The sequence below is a fragment of the Clarias gariepinus genome, chromosome 21 (genome assembly GCF_024256425.1).
Source record: "Clarias gariepinus isolate MV-2021 ecotype Netherlands chromosome 21, CGAR_prim_01v2, whole genome shotgun sequence".
In the NCBI taxonomy this organism is placed as follows: domain Eukaryota; kingdom Metazoa; phylum Chordata; class Actinopteri; order Siluriformes; family Clariidae; genus Clarias; species Clarias gariepinus.
Window position 1 is genome coordinate 27,762,187 of NC_071120.1, and position 7,822 is coordinate 27,770,008.

Below are 7,822 nucleotides of genomic sequence, written 5' to 3' on the forward strand. Positions count from 1 at the left end.
CAGTGCAATAACACATCACTGAAAGCTGTGCACGTTTTATTATTGTTTTTATTTTCTTTATATTTTATTTTATGCACGTGTTTGTCATGCCATCCACAACATCGTTCATTTCTGCAACATTTCTCTCACGTGCCAGTTTCGCTCTTGTTTCACTGATTTAAAGTTATTGTTGTTGTTATTATTAGTTCCAGCAATTGTAAGGAACGTCAGCATAAATTAAGTTTTTTATTATCACACACATTTCTGTGATCTGATTGGCTGAGCTCTGTGTCATAAACACCTAACCTGATTGGATAAAATTTTCAGTAAATATCACGGAGTAAAATTCTGTCTGTAATGTTTTCACGTTGGCGGTAACGAGAGCGGCTTCATCGTGGACTCTGCTTAATCGTGATTTGTTGGGAAAGTTATTCTTTTAAACATTATGATGCAATCGTAAAGCCGTGACATTATTTCCTCATAATGTTTAAAAAAAAATTTATAATAATAAATTGTCACAATTTTTATTTTTAATTGTTACAAATTTACATGAATTTTTAGTATCGGGAAAACTAAATATAAGATCAGCTTAAAATTTCTTTTTTAATAATGAACACGTGGTGCGTTTTGTAGTTCTTTGTTGTACTTTCACAACGTCAGCGGTGAAACTCACGATTGCAGAGAGTGGTTGTAATAAAAAATTAATAAAATTTAAGGAAGAAAACATAGTTCCTGCTTACAGAATACGATTGGATAAAATAATTTTTCTTTTAATGGCATCAAGATTAGCGTTTAGATGGTTATAATTTTTCGGTGGTCATAAATTGTGTCTGGCTGAAATCTTTCTCGTGGACACGATCAGTCGGTTAGGCGTTGTCTTTGTCATGACAAAATTTACAGGGAATTTCCGTTAGCCGTGAACGTATAATGTGATTAGCTAAAGCGTCTTTTCTGATCGTTTAGCGTGATTGGTGAACATCCAGTCAGGTTATGAAAGCTATCTGTGCTCAGCTAATGTTTGTTTTCTGTTTCTCAGTTAAAGCTCAATTAAGAACCTTTTAACAGGAGTGAAAGAAACTATCATGAATGAAATAATAATATGTTTTATTACACGTTTTACAATAAAAATAAATATAAGCTGTTCGACTTTATGGTGACATTCTCTCAGGTTGTAGGCAAAGAAATCATTTCTCTCACTTTTCTCCTGTTTGTTATCCACAATCCACTGCCAAGCGCCAAATAAAACCACCAGCCTGCTGACGATTCAGATGAAATAAATATCTGAAGTTTTGATTTCGTTGAATTAAATCTGACATGTTTAGAGATAAAGAGCGTTTCACTCAATTCTTCCATTATGTACTCTTTTAGGATCAAATTGTCTAAATACACTTTATTAGTCATAGTATACAAAACGTGATTACATAATTCATGCTGTGCTTCAAAAGCCATATAACATTCACTTCATCTTCATCATCACCTTTGTAACCCTGCAGGTTTTTTTCATACAGTAATTAAAGCTATATGTGTGTTTTTTTATATAGAGAATTTTTAAAACTATAAGAGTAGTACAGAGTGGACATATACTGTATATACACAGATATATATTTGGATAGAAATTAATTTCATTCTGAATTCTGGATAGAATTGGTGTGTGTGTGGTGTTTGGTGAAATATTGAGGCTGATCACAGGCTTATCGATTGATAGATTTTTTTTCCAGCTTGCCATTATAGACTTTTAAAAATAATAACTCATGATGAGAGTTCAATTGATTGAAATTTATTTCATGATTCTGTTATGCATAAAAAATAAGACCACTAGAGGGCGATAAAGAAAGCAGTTCCTGACTCTAACACTGAACCACGATCGAGGGATGATTTGTGAGCGTTTATGTTCCATCCAGGCACACTTTAGTTCGCCTCATTTGAACGAGTGTTGATTCAAGACATGAAATTTAATCTGCACTGATTTACCTTTTAACACTACAGTTACACTGGTGTCTTATTAAGCTGATCCACCCCTAGTTCACTACCCAGTGCCCTGTTTGTGTTTAAACTATATACAAGCTACACCTTCTTGAATCCTTAAAGCACCCTTGGATAGAATCTGATACATTGCATAAGACCTGGTGAGGGTTCCTTAATCTTACATCTTACACCATGAGGACAAAACTGTATTAGTTTTAGGAAAATTAGTCAAATCTAAAACATTTAAAGGGGTTTTCGGTTGTCTGTGTGTTGAAACTTGGAAGGTTTTCCATTGGATCCTGATGTTGAAAAACATTTCCAGTCAGAACAATTTCACAAAGCAAAGAACAATTTAATAAAAGTGTTGGAATTTTAGGATTTCTCAAATGGACAGGTGTAGAAAGCAGTGTATAGAACTCTGCAGGTAAATCCACTTTTGTTAAAGAAGGTTCAGGGTTTTTGATTGTCTATGTTGCTCGAAGAACTTTCCTTAAAGTATAAGAACTTACATTTATACATACAAGTCAAATAAGTCTTAAGAGGTGCAAAGTGAACCCCGTCTCCTCGAGGCTGTAGTACTTGTACAGTCTTGGAGAAGATCAAGTGTAAGGGAGAAACCTTTGAGGGTTTTCGCTAGACCGGTACAACAGCAAGGTTTTAAACTGTGGCTAATTTAGGAAGCTACAGTAAAAACAGCTTGAAAAGAACTTCAAAGAGATGCTTTAAGGGTTCCCCCAGAGGGCCAAACCATATATATATCTATATATATATATTTTTTTTTTATATATAGGTTGAACCAATTTTCATAAGATTGTTCCCTAGTGAGGTAGATCCCCCACATGTGGCTGCTTTGGGTTGTTCGAGGTCTCCATCTTTCTAAATTTCATTCCTGCAGAGAATAAAACAATTAAATTCTTAAAATTTAAAGGTCCTTTGATTGGTTCACCTTTAAAGTTTGCGTAGACAGTATAAACCCATAACCGCTAAGATGCACAGAGTATTTAAGGATTTCCCGAACAGGACAAACCAGATTACAGACTTCTAGGTTGTTCTAAGGCTGTACCATCAGGCTAAATGTCTAGAAATCCCATCATGCATCATTCCATGTACAGTAGGTAGCCTATGATTGGATCCTCACCCTGTTCACTGCACTAGCTGGAGTGTAGGTAGTAGTGTGCTAGTTTAGACAATGAAGGCGTGTTATGTAGTGAATAGGGACAATGTGATTCGGGACAATAACCGGGAACTGGTTTACATCTTTGAGAATGGATACTTCACTTTGTTGCATTATGATTATTATTATTATTATTATTATTATTGTGCGGTTTGTTTTTGTTGTATTTTGTTTCTTTTTAATAAATGAAGTCATACGTGTGCTCTTCCCCAATCCTGTGCATTTGTATTACAGCTAATAAAGCAGAAAGCTAAATGTCTACTGGCTGTGTGTGTCTGTCTCTCTGGCTGTGTGTTTCTTCCTCCTCTGCTCTGGAACTTCCCTCATTGGACACACTGCTCAGAGCTTAATTTCCTCTATTTAACATTAAAGGTCTATTTAAAGTGAGTTTTGCAGTTTCTCTGAAGCGCACACACACACACACACACAGTTTAGCCTGACTGCGGTCAGATTTGTGCCTCTGGCCTCTTTAATGCCAATATAAAATAAAGTAATGGTAAACTGTAATGCTGTAATGAAGTTAAACTTAATTGTGGTGAGATAATAATGTTAAAAATGTTTTTAATAAATATAGAGTAAAGGTTTATATAAATAATAATGATCTAATGATATAGTGGTGTTGTGTGGATAAAATAATTTCGTATAGTATGTTAACTGTTATAGTAAGCTTAAAATGTTATACTTCCATGTTTATATTGTGGTATAATAATTATATTGTAAAATTTTACCTAAAAACATCATCAGAACATCATTAAAACACTACTCAAAACCACACAAAGACTCCTAGGCTGAGATTTGAGGTCAATAAAATAGTTTTAAGTTTAAATTCCATGGTTTATACACTCACTCATGAACACACAGCAATATTATAGTGATATCATAGCAATGTGATGATAAGTCGCAGTGCTATAATAATGTGCTAACAATATTACAGTAATAATTTATGAATGCTTTCATAATGTTATAGTAATAGTATAATTGTTATAGTAATAGTTTATTAATGTTATAGTAATAGTATAATTGTTATAGTAATAGTTTATTAATGTTATAGTAATAGTATAATTGTTATAGTAATAGTTTATTAATGTTATAGTAACATTAAAGTAATAGCACAATTGTGTTATATTAATAGTTTAGGGATGTTATAGTGACAACGTTATATTAAATATTGTAGTGATGTTATATTAATGTTATACTCATATGAAAGTAATGTTATGTTTATTGTGTTGTGATTGTGTTGTGCTTTGTTGGAAATTAAGCCTCAGTTCTATAGCTTTGGAAGTTGATATGACACTCTTGTATAATGTAAATTTCAAGAACATTAAAGACATCCAGAGTTGTTGTAGTGATATAATAATGATAGTGTGATATATTAAGGTTAGTACTGTTATAGTAATGTGATATTAACAGTAAAGTGGTGTTAGAGAATGTGATAATGGCAATATGAGAGGTATAGTGATGTAGTGGTGTTAATGTTATGATATAATAACTATATTAATGGTATGGTGATGTTATTGTAATAGTAGTGACTTGTTGAAGTCTAAGCATCACATCTCAGCTTTGGAGTATGATAGAAATATAAAACAATGTACACTCCTGTGTTTGCCTTGAACCCACTAACTCATAATGAATCTGGGGAGAATCTGAGAAAGTCCATTTTATTGGGCAAAATCTCTATCTCTCTTATTTGGGGGGTGAAAGTCTTCGTCATATTTACAACTTACAGTTGGATAATAAAGTTGACCCACTGAAGTGAAAATCCAGTTAGTAAAATGTACAAAGTTATCAAATTTCTACAACGATTATAATCAAAGTAATGTTCTACTGATGTTATAGTAATTGCACAGTGATATTATAGTGCCATGATAGTGTAATAGTGGAGTGATGTTAGTGTGATGTTAGTGTGATCAGACATAACAAGGTACGCTCCTGGTCTAGTTGCGTTCTGGTAATAGTTTAGGGATGGTATAGTGATTGTGTAGTAATGTTATATTGATGTGATGGTAATAATGTCGTAGGTATTGTATAGTTCTGTTCCAGTGATGCTATATTAATGGCATAGTGAACTCATAATAATGGTTTAATGACCTTATCTTAATCATATAGTGATTATACTGTATATTGATCTTATAGTTATTTTATGTATTACTGTATAGTAATGGTATAGTGATGGTTACAAACTAAGATTTCAGATTTGGAGTGTGATAGGACAAAACAAAATACACGTGTGTGTATGTCTTCAATCCAGTAATAAATGTTGTGAATTTGGAGAAGATCTGAGAAAGTCTAATTTTGACTTAAAAAAAAAACACAAAGGCTAACCCCTTACATTTCTTTGGGTAAAATTTTTGACATTCTAGGATCTTCTGCATATTTACAAGGCTGGTTAATGAGGTTAAACCATAGACAAATGTGCACGTTTGGTCTGAGTATCACCTTCCAGAGCTGAGATATGAGACACCAAATTCTGTTGCGGTCCAGCCAGTAATACGTTTTTACCTAATTACTACACAGACTATATTCACCTTCTAGTGGTCTTATAGCGGTGTTATAGTAGGGTACTGCTGATAATGTAAAGATGCTGTAGTGATTGTATTGTGATGGTATATTGATGTACAGTAATAATAATAGTGTAATAATCTCGTATGTACATATGTATGGTATAGTGCTGTTATGATGTTAAATTAATGGAACTAATATAACTATGGTAATAAACATATTAATGATATGTTTTATTAATGGTATAGTAGTGGTAATATTTTAATAATGTTATAGTAATAGGATAGTAGAAGTAGTGGTAATACTGATCTTTACGTTAATGGTATGGATGTTATATTAACATTATAATTAAGGCCCAAGAACTAGAGAGAAGTTCTAGTTGTAATGATTTTTTTCCACCCTTTTGGGCTTTTCGGGGACTTAGCATGCTCAAAAACTCATGAAAATTGTCACGGGCATGTCCTGGGCTAAACCCAACAGGAAGTCAGTTATTTTGTGTCTTTGCACCCGATGGACTTTAATATACTCCTCCTAGGGAATTTATATGATTATCATCAAACCGGGTCGATGTGATCTAAAGACACTGAAGATGTAAAATTATAGAGGGATTTCTGATATCTCAAAAGTGTCAGCCGAGACGATGCCTTAAACTTACACTAAAAAATAATTAATAACTTTCTGTTTGGCCTTATTGTGAGTGACATCACGTTCAGTGACATCATAGTGTGAGGCTTTTCTTCCAGCATCTGCAGCCTTTTCTACACACATACACATCACAAATGTTAACACTCTCACACTCACAGACAAGTCATGTCTTACACATGCATCACACACATACAAACACACACACACAAACATGCACAAACACACTTACTCATCACACACAGACTGACACACCCACACGTCTCACACACACACACACACACACTTAAATTAAATTAATAAGGTTAAGTTAACCTGCACTTTACCTTTAAAAAAAGTAAAAATAAATCCAGACAGATAAGTGTTTCCGTTTATACGCGTAGGCGCTGTGTGTGTGTGTGTGTGTGTGTGTGTGTGTGTGTGTAAAGCTAAAGTAAGAGGAAAGGAGAAATCAGACCCCCTCTCCACCTCTTCTCGTCTTCAATGGTAAACCTTCCTTCTTTGCGTGCGTTAAGGCGAGAGGAGCAGGTGTGTGTGTGTGTGTGTGTGTGTGTGTGTAAAGGTGAGAGGAGGAGTGTGTTTTTGACTATCTCAGATCTTCTTCATATTCAAGTTAAACCACTGACCTGAGTAAAATTTGGTCTGAATATCACACTCCAAACCTGAGATATGAGATGCCCATTTTTATTAAATTCCAGTCTTTAACATGTACAAGTTTAATATACATGTTTCTATACTCACTATAATCACAGTGTGATGTTCTAGTGATGTTCTAGCAGTGTTATAGTAGTGTTCTGGTGATAGTTTGGGGATAGTTTAGTGATGGTATAGTGATTGTGTAGTAATGGTATTTTGATGTAATAGTATTAGAGTGATAATGTTATAGATGTTGCATAGTGCTGCTATAGTGATGTTATAGTGATGTTATAGTGATGTTATATTAATGGTATTGTAATCTTATAATGATGGTATAAGGATGTTATTTTAATCGTATTGTGATGATATACTAATAGTTTAGTTATTTTATATGTTTATGATAAGGCACTGTTATACTGATGGTATATATTGATATGTTACAGTAATGGTGATTTAAAGGTATAGTGATGGTAGAGGGATTTATTGAAAACTAAGCCTCAGATCTCAGCTTTGGAGTGTAAGAGAAAACAATACAGTTATATGTATGTCATGAACATGTAAAATTTGAATTGGGCTAAAATCTGAGAAAGTTAAATTTTCTGTCTGAAAAAACACAAAAGCTAACTAACCCCTTACATTTTTGTGAGTAAAAACTTGACTTTCTCGGATCTTCTTTATATTCAAAGAGTGGGTTTACTCACTATACCACTTTATCCTGTATTCAGGGTCGCGGGGGGCGGAGCCTATCCCAGGAGGCTTGATAAGATTTTATCATTTTTGGGGTGTTAGGTTAGATAGACATTATAATAATGATAATCTTTTTGTGATGTTATATTAATAGTATAGTGATGGTTTAGTGTTTTCATGGAAACTAAGCCAGAGTGCTCAGCTTTGGATTGTGACAGGGCCTTTGGTGTGTTTGCCTTG